We start from the raw sequence: 16,555 nt of genomic DNA on the forward strand, positions 1-16,555 counted from the left end.
GAAGAAGGAAGAAAGGAAGGGAGAATGAAGCTATTGGTAAATTCTGCTTGCTAGTGAGGAGAGCTCCTAAGTCACAGCTGGCTCTCACTTCCCAGTCTGACTTTCTTGACACCCAGGGGCTCAGAAGCGATTCTACTGTGGTGGACTCCACCTTTGTTTCCCAAGTAATCTCATGTTTCTAATTTGAAAACTCTCAGAAACCTAGGTAGTAATGTAATTTGCCTTCTCAGTCTCAGGTTTCTTCTGGATCCTCTGTGGCCAACCACTAATTTTTGTGTTTGAACTGGACATGAAGAAACCTAGAGCCAACCCAGATCCCAAGCAAACAATTCCCTTAAAATTAAATGTGCACATCACTGAAGCTCGGGGTGTTAGTGAATGCCCAAGACTTAAGGAAAAAATACCTTTCTGGGTGGGTATAATTTTTAGCACACCTGTGCTCCTAGGATTGGGAAGCCGAGGCTTGAGGAGTACAAATTCAAGGCCAGCCTGGGCTACACAGTGATACAATAAAAAAATAAATAAAAAATCAGAAAACCCACAGGAATTCTTGCACTATTGTAGTCATCAATTGTATTTGAATGGTCCTGATGTTGGCTGGAATACAATGTGTATTTGCTATGGTGATGCTAAGAAAATTCACTTTTGGGCTTTGGAGATGGTGCAGTCAGTAAAGGCATTTGTCATCATCAAGCCAGATGGCCTGAGTTCCATCTCTGCAACTCACATTGTAGAAGGGGAGAACTGACTCCCTAAATTACACCTCTGACCTCCACATGTGCACAGGTGTATACAACCTCATACACTAAATAACTAAAGCTAAAAGAAATTTTATAAATTAACTGTTGATAATATTGGAGACTCACGATTTATATTCAAAGCAAAATAGGATCTTCTAAAGTAGTGTAACACTTTTCTCTCTCACCCTTCTTCCAGTGTTGAGTTTTAGTAAGAAAACTTGCTTCAATACTAAAACCTAGTTGTTTGTGGGGAAAGTACTTAGTAGAACTCTGTGTTGATATGCAGTTCAGTCCCAGCAGTGGGTTTACTGGATTGGGGAAAGGAGTGGGATAATGTCCCCTTTACAGGACTGTTTAGGCATGCACATGAGTCCCACTCCAGTGCATAAAATTTTGCCAGTTGGGTATGAAGTATATTCACAAGGTCAAAACAGGCCTTGACAGCCCCCTTTAAGCTTTTCTTCTAATATGGCTGGGAATTTAAAGTGAATCCGTCTGCATGCAAGGCAAGTGCTCTTGCACTGAGCCATATCCCCCGTTCTCCTTTCTTTTACTTCTTGAGACACTCGAACTAAGTTGCCCAGGCTGGCCTTGAATTCCCTCTGCCCAAGCAGTGCTGTGAACTTACCATCTTTACACCTCAACCTTCCAAGTGGCTGAGATTATACAGTCCTTGTGTTAGTCAGGGTTCTCTATAGAACTTACAGAATGATCTGTCTATATATCTGTATAGAAAGGGAATTTATTGGAATGAAGTCCAGTTAATCCAACAATGGCTGGCTTGAACGGAAAGTCCAAGAATCCAGTAGTTGCTCAGTCCACAAGGCTGGACATCTCAGCTGGTCTTTTGTATATGCTGGAATCCTGAAGAAGTAGGCTCCAAAGCTGGTGAAAGAATGGATGTGCTGGCAAGGCAAAGAAAGGCAAGCAGGCAAAGAGCAAAAACTTCCTTCTTCTGTGTCCTTATATAGACTTTCAGTGGAAGACATGACCCAGATTAAAGGTCTTCCTGCCTGAAGCTCATGTGTACATGTGTGGGTGTGTGCATTTGACTGCATGTGCCTCCAAGGCCAGAAGAGTGTGTAGGGTCCTCTGGACCTGGAGTTACAGGTGTCCTGATGTGGATACTTCAAATCAAACTCAGGTCCTCTGCAAGAGCAGTCACTATGTACTGTTAACTACTGAGCCATCTCCTCACCCCTTATCTTATCATCAAGAAAACCTGTACAGTGCACTTCATAAAACAACTCTGAAGTTTTTTCCTGACACAGGAGTCCACATTAGAAAAATAAAATGTTCCCCAAGAAGGAAACTATAGTTAGGTTGGACATATAAGGGGGTTAGTTAGGAGTGGATCAACAAGTGTGAGTAAAAGGAAACGCAATGGGGCAGCTTAGCAAGGTGCGTGTGTATGTTTGCGTGCACGTGTGTGCATATGCATGTGTCTATGTGTGTGTATGCATGTGTATGATGGGGAATGTACTGTGTATGTTTATCTTATTGATTGTTAAATAAAATACTGTTTGTTCAATGAGACAGCAAGTAGACGGGATTAGGAGTCAAAGAGGATTCTGGGAAATGTAGTAGAGAAGTGATGATCCAGGCAGGAAGTGACATAGCAAGGAGACTCATATTTAAGCGAAGGAGAACCAGGAAGGGCCCTCTTTTCCCCTCCGCTCCTGCTCCAGCGGCACAATGTGATCCACCGACAAGGAGGGACGCCAATAAGGCATCCGATAAGATAAGTCTTATAAAATATATAGGTTTATGATAGTTAAGACTGAGCTAACAGATGAGAATCCTAGTCATTGGCCAAGCAGCTTTGAACCTAATACAAGTTTCTGTGTATTCATTTGGACCTAACTCTGGCGGGCAGCTGGCATAAAGCTCACACATGGCAGTGGGGCTCAGGCGGCTTTTGGCGGAAAGATTTATCGTAACATGTGTGGGTGTGCATGTGCATATTTGCGTGTGTATTTGAGTCCCAGTACTCTTTTTTACCATGTAGGGAGGCTACCTCTGGAATGAGGTCTTCGAGCTCACATCCACCTGTAACTCAAGTCCGCAGGGTCTGACATCTTCTGGCCTCTGCAGGCAATGCACTCACATGCACCTATCCACACAGAAAATAAAATAAATTGTTAAGAAATAGTTACTATGGACTGGAGAGATGGCTCAATGGTTAAGAGCACTGGCTGCTCTTCCAGAGGTCCTGAGTTTAATTCCCAGCAACCACATGGTGGCTCACAACCATCTGTAATGAGATCTGGTGCCCTCTTCTGGCCTGCAGGCCTACAAGTAGTCAGAACACTGTATACATAATATATCATGATTTTTAAAAAAGTAACTATAACTGTTTGGGGGTGTGGAATAACTTCTTTATAGAGTTCAAGGAAATACTTTCCTTTGAAGTTACACTGGGCATATTGAACCTGGAACAGACACAGATGTGATATTAGTGTTTTGACAGACTTTTTTCTGTTTAATAATGTTAGTGTAGTATTGGTTGGCCTTCTACCTGTGTGTGGTTGAGAGAGACCCGATGCTCAGGGCTCCTAGGAAGCAGCTTGCTCCCCAAACACAAATACAGATCCCAGCTTTTGTCCTCACCATGCTAGCTGATGACCCACTTAACACATTAACTTCCCTCCTCTGAGCAAACTGTTCCATTGTTGAAGGACTGAAGTCATCACTCTGGTCTTCTTGATGTATCTGGATGCTGTTGAACTAAACAATCCTTTAGCCCCCGGGGTGCTTATTTAATAAACAACACTGTGGAGTTCCTAAAGAAACACTCCCAATTTCCTCCCAGGCCATGCCTCTGATCAGGCTCTGACACCTGTGGGCTGGTTCAATGGGAATCTGTACTGTGGCTCATTCACAGTGTGCTTTCTGTTTCATCTGTCACATTCTAGATGTGACACCTGATGCTCTTCTCTTCCCTCGAAGATTGTCCTCCCTGGTCCCCCCTACATTTTAGGGGGAAATGTTGATTGTTAAATATTTTAGAGTTAATATTTTTTGAAGATTTATGTGTGTGTGTGTGTGTGTGTGTGTGTGTGTGTGTGTGTGTACATGAGCGCGCTTGAGAGCGAGAGAGAGGGAGAGAGAGGGAGAGAGAGAGAGAGAGAGAGAGAGAGAGAGAGAGAGAGAGAGAGAGAGAGAGAGGGAGGAGCTGGAGTTATAGGCATTTGTGAACTGCCATGTGAGACATGGGTTCTTAGACTCAAACTGGGGTCTTACAGAAGAGCTGCAAGCACTCTTAACCGTTGAGTCATCTCTCTAGTCTCTTTGAGCTAATCTAATTTGACTTTTATGAGACAGTTTGAAGTGAGAAGGTTGGCAGTATTTCAAAATGTATGCATGCACACCCAATACACACACACACACACACACACACACACACACATACTAAATCTATCCTTGCTTGAAGGAGAGTAGAAATAACAGCCGATGTGCTAAAACTGTCATTTGAACCATAAAGTTGTTAAAGAACTGAGATCCAGTCCAACTTACTTCACAGATAAAGATCTGAGGCTGACATGTTACAGAGGGCAGCCACAACCATAGAAATAGGAATATTAATACTTGGTCCTATAAGAAGCAAGTCTACACCTCCACCCTGTTGTTTGTTTGAGGAAATAAAATTTGTACTAGGACAACACCCGATAGTTGTTCTGTGGACAGCTGCATTGGTGAGAAAGTTGTCGTTGTCACAGGGATCACAAGACCATGAAACCTAAAATGTTTATTCTCTTTCCCTTTGCATAAAACTGTTTTCACCACACTCTAGGCCTTCAGAGTCCTCTGCTTCCATCTAGCAGACAGGAGCAGGCATGGGGAACATGTAGGACACATGGGGACATAGACAAAACCAGGCCAGATGTCATAGGGAGCAGAGGAAGTGAATGAATGAAGTCCTGAGTGAATGTGTACTGTTGACATGGGCATGGCCGTGTCAAAGACCATAGCCTCAGAACTTGAAAAGTGCCATTAAATGCTTCAGTGCCTGGAGGCCCCTCAACTCCACTCCTTGTACCTATGGATCCACCAGGCACATGTTCATGGCTGCCACCCATGAAGCCGTATCGCAAATCTATTTTTGGCATTGCCAGTTCCTTAAAATCATCTAGTGCGGATGTGAAAGAGATAAGGAGCAACTCAGTGACCTCTCTCAGTGCTTTCTTTTTCTGGAATTCCTAAGTATGTAGTCCCAAATCTCTAGTTTAAGACGGTGAGTTTCGATGCTGCTATTTCACTGCCGGGATAATTTTAATGCTTAGAGTGCAAAGCGTATCTCAGCAGAAATTGTGAAATGGCTTTCTCCCTATTTTGTGACCCTAACAAACATAAAACGGAGAATGAAGCCATTTGGTATTTTCATCTGCTGCTCAGACCCACACTTATGCAAAGCAGTTGCTCATGCCACCACTGCCATTATCCTCACTTTGAGCAAATCAAAAGGAAGAAGTGGGGGAGCCCTGAAAGGAGACAGGTGTGCTGCAGGGGCTTATGGTACTATGTAATTTTTTTTTTTTTGGTGTCAGATTTGCTAATTTGAGTGAAAGATAAACCCAAACAAAGGCTAATTTTTAGCTGCCCAGAAGCTTCCTTCCTACTACCTGATTCTCATACTGCTGGAAGGTTCTATGCAGGCTAGCAGGGGAGAAAAATAACCAACAGTTTTACCCATCTGTGAACCCTGTGAGCCACAATAATCACTGGCCTGGCAAGTCATGTTCACATGTGCAATAATGGTAGGAATGTTATGGCAGTAACCAACCACTTTCTGGATGGATTTGAAGCCTGTTCCATAAGACAGAACTTATACCTGATGCTCTTAGCTGGGCCAAAACCCCATTTCTGACTATGTTATAGGTCCCAGGGAGAATCTAATTATCATTTTCCTAAAAATTCATATAGTAATAAATTGCCCTATAGATTCTTATCATTACATCTATATACCAATGCATCTTTCAACCCTTATCTGAGAAACTTCTTAAGGATAAATAGATGGGTTGGGCGGTGGTGGTGCATATCTTTAATTCCAACAGAGGCAGGAAGATAGGAAGCAGAGGCAGGTGGATCTCTATGAGTTTGAGGACAGCCTGGAAGACAGCCAGAGCTGTTACACAGAGAAACCCTGTCCCAGAAAAAAACAAAGGAAGGAAGAAAAGAAATAGATGGTGATTAACACAGAGACCTACAACTGGTCAACATGCAGAGAATAAAAGACTGTGGCTGTTCAAATATACTGCACCCTGTTCCCTGAAGATTTGGGGATCATTGTGGAAGAAGAAGACAAAAGACTGTAAGAGCCAGAGATGGTGGACATCTATAACAACACAGTATTTACTGGACATGTCAAAGCTGTTGCACACATGAATTCACAGCAGCTGTGACAATGTGCATAAGATCAAGCCAGACAAAATCCCAGCATGTATGGGGAGGACCTCATGAAGTCCCACCCCTAGATGAGGTCTGGCCTCGAACTCATGGAGATCTGCCTCCCAAATGCTGTAATTAAAGGCATGTGCTACCACTGCCTGGTGAAATGGTTTTTATATGTCTAAAAGAACCATGAAAATTAAAAATAAATTAATGAATTAATTAATTAATCAGTTGTGAATTCTTAACCACACAGAAAAAGGCATGAAAGGGGTTTTAAAATGTAATCTGACTGTGATGCAATGTACAAATAGAACTGCAAAAGCAAAAACAAATGTGTGTGTGTGTGTGTGTGTGTGTGAGAGAGAGAGAGAGAGAGAGAGAGAGAGAGAGAGAGAGAGAGAGAGAGAGAGACCAGGAATATAACCCAGGTTCTTGAACTTGCTAGGTGTAGTGATTTTAATGAAAATGTTCCCACCCCAAAGGCTCATATATTTGAATGCTTAGCCCCAGTTGATGAACTGTTTGGGAAGTGTAGGGAGCCGTCCCTGCATTCTCCATTACAATGATGGTGCCTGCAGGCACTGAATGTAAATTATTGCGCAGGCGCTGGGTAATTTTCCATTTCCTTGATCTCTGCCTATTCCGTGGCTCATATGGCCTGAGGAGCTGAAGCCAATCATAGGGTGACACGTCCCAGGCAGCGGCTGCCAGCCTTTATTAGGGGACGGGATTCTTGGCTCGGGGTCTCCGCTCTGGTAAGCTTATGCTCTCCTCTCAAGATGCAGTTAAAGCTTTCCTGCAGAAGGATCCGAATGTCCTGTGTGGTTCTTGCTGGCGAGACCATAGCTCGGGACAGGGAAGGATTTGGAGGTGTGACCTTGTTGTAGGAGGTCTGTGACTAGGGTAAGGCTTTGAGGTTTCAAAAGACTACAGTGATATTTTGTTTGTGCTCTAACAAATAAAGCTTGCCTGAAGATCAGAGGGTAGAGCTAGTCACTAGGTAACCATAGAGGTCTGGAGGTCTGTACAGACAGACAGGAAGTGATGTGGCTGGGTGGGAAGTTGAGGAGGTAAGATGCAGCTGTCGTTTGCCCCTTTGTCTCTCTGATCTCTCAGCATTTACCTCTGTATCTGACTCCAGGTTTTTATTGTTAAAAACAATTAGAATTTGTGATACACATACTCTCTCTCCCCTCTCCCTCCTACTTTCAGATCCAGATGTAAGTAAGCTTTGAGATTTCAAAAGCCCACACTGGGCCCAGTGTCACTCCTTTGCTTGCCGCCTGTGGATCGTGATGTAAAGCTCTCAGCTGTTGCTCCAGCACTGTGCCTGTCTGCTTTCCACCATGGTGATTGTGGACAGATGCTCTGAAACTACAAGCAAGCCCCTAATTAAATGGTTTCCTTTATAAGAGTTGCCTTGGTCATAGTGTTCCCTCATAGCAACAGAACAGTGACTAAGACACTCAGTAAGCTCTCAGCCAAACAAGCTGACATTCCCAGCCCCCCCCTTTTTTTTGTTTTTCGAGAAAGGGTTTTTCTGTGGCTTTGGAGACTGTCCTGGAACTAGCTCTTGTAGACCAGGCTGGTCTCGAACTCACAGAGATCCACCTTCCTCTGCCTCTGAGTGCTGGGATTAAAGGCATGCGCCACCACCATTCCCAGCCTTTTAAACTTTTTTTTTTTTTTCAGAGAGTTTTGCTGGTTTCCAACTTTCAGCCTCTTGACATATTTTCCCCCCACATAGTATTTTTATTAATTATTTGGGAATCTCATACAATGTACCCCATCACACTAGCTTCCTATTTCTCCCAGGTCCACCCTCCCACCCTTGTGTGCGTTCCCCCCCACCCCCCAAAAAACAAGTTCAATTTGTGTTGCCCATATATTCATTAGAGCATGGTCAAACTCCCAGTGGTCAGCCCCTTAGAGATAACTGAGTCCTTGGAAGCCATGGACTATGAAGAGCTACAGGCACTTTAGCATCTTTTTTTGTTTTTGTTTGTTTGTTTGTTTTTGTTTTTCGAGACAGGGTTTCTCTGTGGCTTTAGAGGCAGTCCTGGAACTAGCTCTTGTAGACCAGGCTGGTCTCGAACTCACAGAGATCTGCCTGCCTCTGCCTCCTGAGTGCTGGGATTAAAGGCGTGTGCCATCACCGCCCGCACTTTAGCATCTTTATTGAAATTTTTAAGGACTATTTTCATGTCTTCCTTTCTGTACTGTTTTATTTGGGAGGAAGAGAGGTTGGCACAGAAGCCTTCAGTCTCTCATTCTTAGTTATGTATCTGCAGTCATCTTACAACTACAAAAGAATCTTCCCTAGCCACAGCAGCTGGCTGCAGCAGGATCAAGGACATCAACAAGCTTTCCGGCTCACGGAAATCTTTCAAGGAGACAACTCAGGAAATGCACCGTTCTTCATCTTGGAGACAGGGATATTGTGCAGCTGGGCGGCACATCCTGGAGGCAGGACCCGCCAGAGCTCCAGGCTGCTGTGCACTACCTTACCCTCACTGCCTGTACGCCAGGCATAACCAGTGTGCTTGCAGCCTGAGGGCAGTGCAGAGGCCTGGTGCGCTCCGCCCTCAGGAAGGCTAAGTGCAAGGCCTGCTGGTCAAACGGTGGTACCATCTTAGTTGGTGGCAATGGGGCAAAGTGGGCCAGTGATAGCCGAAGCCTGGACATACTCCCTTGTCCACAGGGGCCGTGACCCGCGTCTCTAGCTCAGCTTTGCTCCGGGGCTGCGGCGCACCACTGTTAGGCTGTTTTCTCTCTGATGCCTCCTGATGTCTTTCCCAGGAGTGATACTGTAAGTAACATCACTATAGTTATTCTAAACTACTAATGCCTGTAATAAGATAAAGCAAATAGTTACACATTCATTAGGAACTAAGATGTTCAAACACAAAAGTTGCAAATATAAAATCAAAAGAGTAAATACCAATGTAGCCCTAGAATTGAATTTAAAATACAAATGCATGATGCATTTTAAATGGGAAAACATTCCTTAGCTCAAACTTAGGAAAAGTTTGAGCGCCCAGACTGTGCTGTGCTGTTTAAACACAATTCCCCCTCCCATCACCACCCCCAAGGACCAGCACTTCTCACCAAAGTGGCTAATTTGAGCGGCAACTAATTATGGCCAGAACATCTAGTCATATTAAAACACAGGGAAGGTATAAAAACCGTGCAGGTCATGGCTAAGATGTTCATTCCGAGCAGTTGGTTTCCTCAGACCAAATGGAAGACAATTCAAGCATCAAGATGGATACTAGCTGCAATAGACTGAAGCACATTTAAGTCGGTTTACAGTGATACTAAACCAATTATTCGTCTTTGAAAACCCTAGGGACTCCACTCATACTTTCTGGGAGTGAGAGGGAAGAAGCCTTTCTCTGCCTTTCCTGGATAGATTATACCTTAGAACGATCAAATCACTGATAGGAGGAAGTTCTCCTAGATAGAGTTAAGCTCATTAATTCAGAAGAAATTATCAAGGAGGAATACGATTACCCTGCAACTCACTTATAAGTGATTGAATACAAACTGGTCACCATGGGCGGCTCACCCCTAGTGGAAGACAGCCAGGCATTGTGCGCCCCCTAGTGGAAGTAAGCTATTCACAAAGCATTCTTGAAATACAGTCAAATCTGAATCCAACACAGTAGCCACCAGTCAGCCACACCTATCTCAGTTTCTATTAAGCTGCATTTGCTGTCCAGTAGGGTAGGCACTAGCCACCTGTGCGTATGTCAATTAACAAACTGAAAGAAAATAAAACATCTCCTCAGCATCTACTTCATCGTCTCAGGAGCAGATGTGCAATGGGGATGTCTCTATCCCCACAGACAGGTCTATTGGCCGGTGCAAAACGAACAACTTCCAATATGCAGGTCGAAGGACACGGAAATAGATCATGGAATGTTTATAGACACCGTCCTAGTTTGCTTTCTTCTGCTGTAGTAAAGATCATGACCACGAACAACTTGGGGAGAAAGGAGTTTATTTCAACTTAGAACTCATGGGTCAGAATCCATCACTGAGGTTAAGTCAGGGTAGGAGCTCAGGAAGCTGGAGGCCGGAACTGATGCAGAGACTATGGAGAAATGATGCTCACTGGCTTGCTCAACCTGCTCTGTTCTTATACAACACAGACAACCTGCCCAGGGGTGGCTCTGCCCATACAGGAGCCTATGGGGGCCATTCTCATTGAAACACCACCATGATAATACTTCAGATTCTTTTATAAATGCTAAGTAAAGTAGATGAACAACTGGAGATATTCTGATATTCCAGACCTTTTATGTGCTTAATACTCCCCAGAGTTTGGAAGATACAAAAGAAAGATAAAGAGAAATAAGATATTCTCTGGTCTTGCTAGGTAGGATTTACTTGCATGGAATGATTACAGAGAATAATGAGAGAAATCCCAAGTAAGATTAAAAAGAGAGCTGAGAATTTAGGGATTTTTTTAAAAAAAAAAGAAGCTAGGGCTTAATTCTAATTTAGTGTCATTGGTAATAATGGCTAACACTATAACCCTTTGCTGGAAGCACTCACATATCCTGTCTCATTCAAGTTCATTTCAAAGATCGAAAATCTAGATCCCAGTGATTTTTTTTTCACAAGGGGTGTTGTACTGGGTGGTTTTGTGCATCAACTTGATACAAGCTAGAGTCATCAAAGGAAGGAGCCTCAGCTGAGGAAATGCCTCCTTGAGATCCAGTCATAAGGCATGTTCTCATTTAGTGATCAATGGGAGGGTTGTGGTGCCGTCCTGGGCTGGTGGTCCTGGGTTCTGTAAGAAAGCAGGCTGAGCAAGCCAGAGAAGCAAGCCAGTAAGCAGCTCTCCATTCATGGTCTCTGCCTCAGCTCCTGCCTCCATAACCCTGCCCTGTTTGAGTTCCTGTCCTGACTTTCTTCAGTGATGAACAGCAATGCTGAGCTGTAAGCCTAATAAACCCTTTCCTCTCCAGCTTGCTTTTTGGTCATGGCCTTTCATCATAGCAAGAGAAACCCTAAGACAGGTGTTTTGCTCCCACATATTAACGAGAGAATCTAAGACTGCCATTCAACTGGCATTTGCACATGCTCCTGTGCCTGCTCGAGGCTGAGGGGTTGGAAGGGTGTGGCAGGGTGTAAGCCTGAAGAGAAGCAATACTGTGCTCTAAGTGTGGTGAGATTTGTAATGAAATGGTGGTCTAGGTCCAGGTGACTCGTCCTCTAGGGATACTGCCCTGCAAGCGGAAAGAACTGCCCCGTTAGGAGAGAGGGAGAGTAACAAGCTAGTCATGGCAGAAGCTAGATCCCATCAGGGAGCTCCAATGTCCCAACCCACTGCTTTCACCCAACCAGACTATCTGATCAACCAGACTCCCTACTGCTCATCCATTTTTATCCCTATATGGCTGGTGTGAGTTTAGAGTCTTGAGGCCAGATTTTTCCCCCCAGTTCAATTGCAGCCTTTAGTTTCAATGCAGACTCTACCAAATAAATAATAAACACCAGATGTGAAATTCTCCCTCCTCCTTCCCTTCTCCCCAGCTGGCTATAAATTTGTGGGGTGCACAGGAGGAGTGCAGGTGTTAGGTGGAGCACTGGTCTGTACTCCTGTAAGTCCCCTATAGGGGTCCTGGGTGATATTTGCTTCTACTGTGTCTGGCTGATGGCCTTCATCCCAACAGCTTGGAAAATGGGCCCATATTCTAGTTGTTCCTATTTTTGAGTCAGAGGTAGTCACTTCCGAGTTCTCTTTCCTTGATTGTGTTTCCCGAAGCATGTTGGTGCTCTCTGGGTTGTGAGAAGACACCTTGATCCAGTACCCGACATCTTAACCATGCGGGTCCTCCTCCCTTGCCGTCACCGCTCCATATTTGCTCAGGAGTGATGCTGGATGCAACACTCTCCTGGGGCTCTCCTCAGCTGCCACCCTGGGGGCTAGGCACAGCCCCTTCTGTCCAACACCTTCACCATGTTAGCTTTAATTTTAGCAGTCAGTACTCTGCCATGGTTAGCCCTTGCTGGTTGTCCTGGGTGAGTTCTGGAATCTCCCTTGCTCAGTATTCACTTACATTTTTTTTATTACATTTAGTTAGTTATGTGTCTTTTGCTCTCTCTCTCTCTCTCTCTCTCTCTCTCTCTCTCTCTCTCTCTCTGTGTGTGTGTGTGTGTGTGTGTGTGTGTGTGTGTGTGCGTGACAGTCAGAGGACTACTATTGGAGGTTGGTTCTTTCCTTTCACCATGTGGGTTCTGGGTATTGAACTCAGTTTGTCAGGCTTGGTGGCAGATGTCTTCCCCTGCTGAGCCACCTTGGTGGCCCTAGACACTTTGCTCATGCAGTACACAGGAATATGCCCCTGTGCTCTCTCCTTATGGAGCCACCAGGGCCTCCACTCCAACAGCCTTGTTTAAATCTTATTTATATTTTATATATGAGTTCTCTGTATATATACATCCATGCCAGAAGAGGGAGTCAGATCCTGTTATACATGGTTTGTGAGCCATCATGTGGTTGCTAGGAATTAAACTCAGGTCCTCTGAAAGAATAGCCAGTGCTCTTAACCCCCAGCCATCTCTCCAGCACCCACTCTAACAGTTTCATCTAAATTTAGGCACTTCCTAAACACCCCATCTCTAACTACAATAGTTCAATTAAGTTTCTAATCCAGGGGGACAAATTATTGAAGCCACAGCACCAACCACCTCATTTTATAGGGATTCTCAGTATCTCCCCAATTTTAATCTCATATGGTTTGAAAGCTTATGTTCCCCGGTACTACAATAAATAAAAGACCCAGAGACTGATATTGGGGTTCAAGCCTCAAGCTGAAAATCAGAAAAGCAAAGCAGTTGGCCACTAGCTCTCACTCTACCTCAGATTGAAAGGCGGTCCTGGCTCCACCAAACCTCAGACTGTAATCCCAAGACTGCTATCCTGTCCTCAACATGGCTGGAGAATCCCAAGACTAAATGCCTTCCTATCCTCAATGTGGCTGGAGAATGAATACCAACTCTGAGACCTTGCTCCTATCTTATATACCTCTCTAATGGCTGGAATTAAAGGTGTGTGATGCCAGGTGCTGGGATCAAAGGCATGAGCTCTGTTGCTCTTCACTCTTGTGTAGTCAGTGTGGCCTTAAACTATCAGATGCATCTACTTCTTAATCCTGAGTCCTGGGACTGAAGGTGTGTGCCTGGCTTTTATGGCTTGTGGCTGACTTTGCTTTCTGAATCCTCAGGCAAGCTTCAATAAATCAAATAATTTATCACCACACCTGTGAGCCTAGCCTTTGGGAGGTGGAGGCATGCTGTTCATGAGTTCAAGGTCATCCGGGGACATATAACAAGTTTGAGTTTGAGCTACTTGAGGCCTTGGTTTAAACAAACAAAGCACACAATAATTTGGACTTGGGACTTTCGGTTATTTATGCATTTATTTATTGTTTTGAGACACAGATCACTATGTGTGTAGCTGGCCTCAAACTTGTGCTCCTCCCAACTCCTCTTGAGTGCTGGCATCACAGGCATGTGAGCTGTAATTGTCTTCAAAGACTGAAGAAAACAGGAGGGAAAATAAAAGCAGAGGGTTAAATGTCTTGAACTTTTAGTCATGTCTAAGTAATTAGTTCTCTTTTGCTTGAGAAGAAATGGCAAGAAGTCTGATATTTCAAAATCACATTAAAACCAAGTTTTAGTGTCTCACACTCGGCCCTTGGGTAATTCATTTTGTTAAATGGGTCTGTGGAGGAGACAATTTCCTTCAGACAGACCACTTAGATGTTTCACTGAAGGGCAGATCCCTCCTTGCCCATTTTTTTCACGCTGAATACAGTCGATGCCATGCCTCTCTGAGATTATTTACTTACTCCGGAAAATGAAAAGATGTCGTGGTCTGTGAACCACGAGGCCTTATTCTCTGCCTGCATATCATGTTGGTTTTTCTTCTTCCTTTTTTAAAAAAGAAAAATCACAAGAATATATAAAAGTTTTTGATGAATAGAACCCTACATTTTTAGGAGAAAATGGCTGGAGCAGTTTGGGGCCTGGGGCCACCCGTTGCTCTCTAGTGGAAGCTTCCCACAGCCTTGGTTTTATTCCGAGACGTGCTTGGTGCCAGGATTTACATGGCCACCGTGGGGAGGACAGCTGGATTTAGCATACGGAAGAATAACTGCTCTCTCCCTGGGGAGAGACAGAAAGGATAAGTGCATAAGGTACAGAGACAATATTATCGAGAATTATATTTCTGTTCAGTTCTTTTATTCGCTCTGAATCCCGGATTCTGTTGCAAATAACAAAAGCAAGAAACTAGTTGGCCTAGAGCCAAGGTCTGGGATTGTGGAGAAGGCTAGTCAGCCCTCACTAGCTGGCGGTTCTGCATCCACAAATCAATCAATCACGGGTTGAAAACCGTTTTTAGAATGCATATGTGTATAGATTTCTTTTCCCGTATAGTTCTTTAAACAATAGCATATAACTATTTACATGAAATGCATATTGTATTGTACCATATGTAATGAAGAGATGGCTTAAAGGGAACGGGAGGGTGTGCACATTTTTCATAAGGGATTTGAACATCTTCAGATTCTTGTGTCTGGAGACGGGTGGAACACATCTCTAATGGATAACAGTGAATTCCTCATGGGAGAAATTGATGCTTATTGATGATAGCTGATGGGACATTAGCCCACTCGAGCAGGTGGCTCTGGCAGGCCTTCCCTTCTTCCCTATTCCCACTGCCTTGCTAAAACTGTAAGATCACATCCCTAAAACTAGCCACCAAGGTCTATTCCTCCTGAGACTGACTAACAAGGTCCAGCTATCAAAGTATTAAAGTCCAGCATCCAACAGTCCCTTTGGCTATTCTAATTAACATGCTAATTAAAATTAAATACCTCATCCTAACTTGGGGTTTCCCCCTTTACCTTTATAAACTTCGCTTATTTGCCATGTCTGTCTCCTCTCTATCTAGAGGCAGTTCTTTGTCCCTCCAGGACAAATACCCCTGCCCCCTGTCTCTTGTCCCCTTCTCCCCTGTCCCCTATCTCCTTTACCACTGCATCTTAGCCATTCTAACTCAGACCTCCACTTCTTCTCCTCTTAAAATGACACCTGCAAGGTCATTTGCTGCTGTTTTCTCCCTGAGTCAGAAAGCAGCCACTTTAGCTTTTCTTCCCTGCTTAATAAAGGGTCTCTGTGAAAACAGGTGTTTGGGTGTGGTTTGTGCCTAACCCAGAGTCTGGGAGGGGTCCACTGCTGTGCTATATTATTTGGGTTTACTTTTTGTTTATTGATATTGTCAAAAAGCATAAATTAGCAACTATTTGAAAATGGGAAAAGAAGAATTTCTGCCAGATCGTACTTTGTTTTTTTTCGGTTGTTGTTTGGTTGATCCTTGTAGTTGTGTTTTCTAAATATTCATTGCTCGGGTATAGGTTTGCAATTCTTATTATTATTTTACACTTATTTTGCATTTATTTTGGCTGTGGTGTGTGTGTGTGTGTGTGTGTGTGTGTGTGTGTGTGTGTGTGTGTGTGTGTGTGCGTGCGTGTTAGCACATATGTGGAAGTCAGATAACAGCTTGTGAGAATCAGTTCTCTCCTTCCACCCTGTGGTATCTGGGGATTTAAACTCAGGTGGTTAGGTTTGGCAACAGACTCCTTTACCTACTGATCTATCTTGCTGGCCCTAGTTTTGCATATCAACCTTGTTTCCTGGAGACCTGATAAACACGGGTGAATCCCAATAATTTCTCAATTAGTTCTTTGGGATTTCCTGACTAACCATCCCCACATAGAGCTCTCTGTCATTCATTCCAGATTGGTTTCTCTGTTGCTGTGCTAAAACACTGACTACAAGCAGTTTGGGGAAGGAAAGAGTTTATTTGGCTTATACTTTCTCATCACAGTCCATCATGAACAGAAGCCAATACAGGAACGTGGGGCAGGAACCCAGAGGCAGAAAGTGATGCAGAGGACATGGGAGAATTCTGTTAAACAGCTGGCTTCCCCAGGGTTGCTCAGCTATCTTTCTTACACAACCCAAGGGCAACACCATCTAGGCCTCCTATCAGTTAGCAATGAACAGTTGACCTGACCTAGTGAGGGCACAGAGACCCTAATCATAAAGCTGGGGAACCAGCATTGGACCGAACCAAGCCCTCCGAATGTGGGTGCCAGCTAGGAGGTCAAGACAGTCTATGGGACCTCCAACAGTGGAGCCAGTGTTTATCCCTAGTGCACAAATGGACTTTGGGAGTCCATTCCCTATGGAGGGATACTATTGCAGTCCAGATACATGAAAGAGGGCCTAGGCCCTTGCCCAAAGGATGTGCCAGACTTTGATGATCCCCTGTGGAAGATCTCACTATCCTTGGGGAGTGTGTGTGGGGGTCGATTGAGGGGGTCGGTGTGGAGCATGGGAGG

Source organism: Cricetulus griseus, chromosome 6 (assembly GCF_003668045.3).
Source record: "Cricetulus griseus strain 17A/GY chromosome 6, alternate assembly CriGri-PICRH-1.0, whole genome shotgun sequence".
NCBI classification, from domain to species: domain Eukaryota; kingdom Metazoa; phylum Chordata; class Mammalia; order Rodentia; family Cricetidae; genus Cricetulus; species Cricetulus griseus.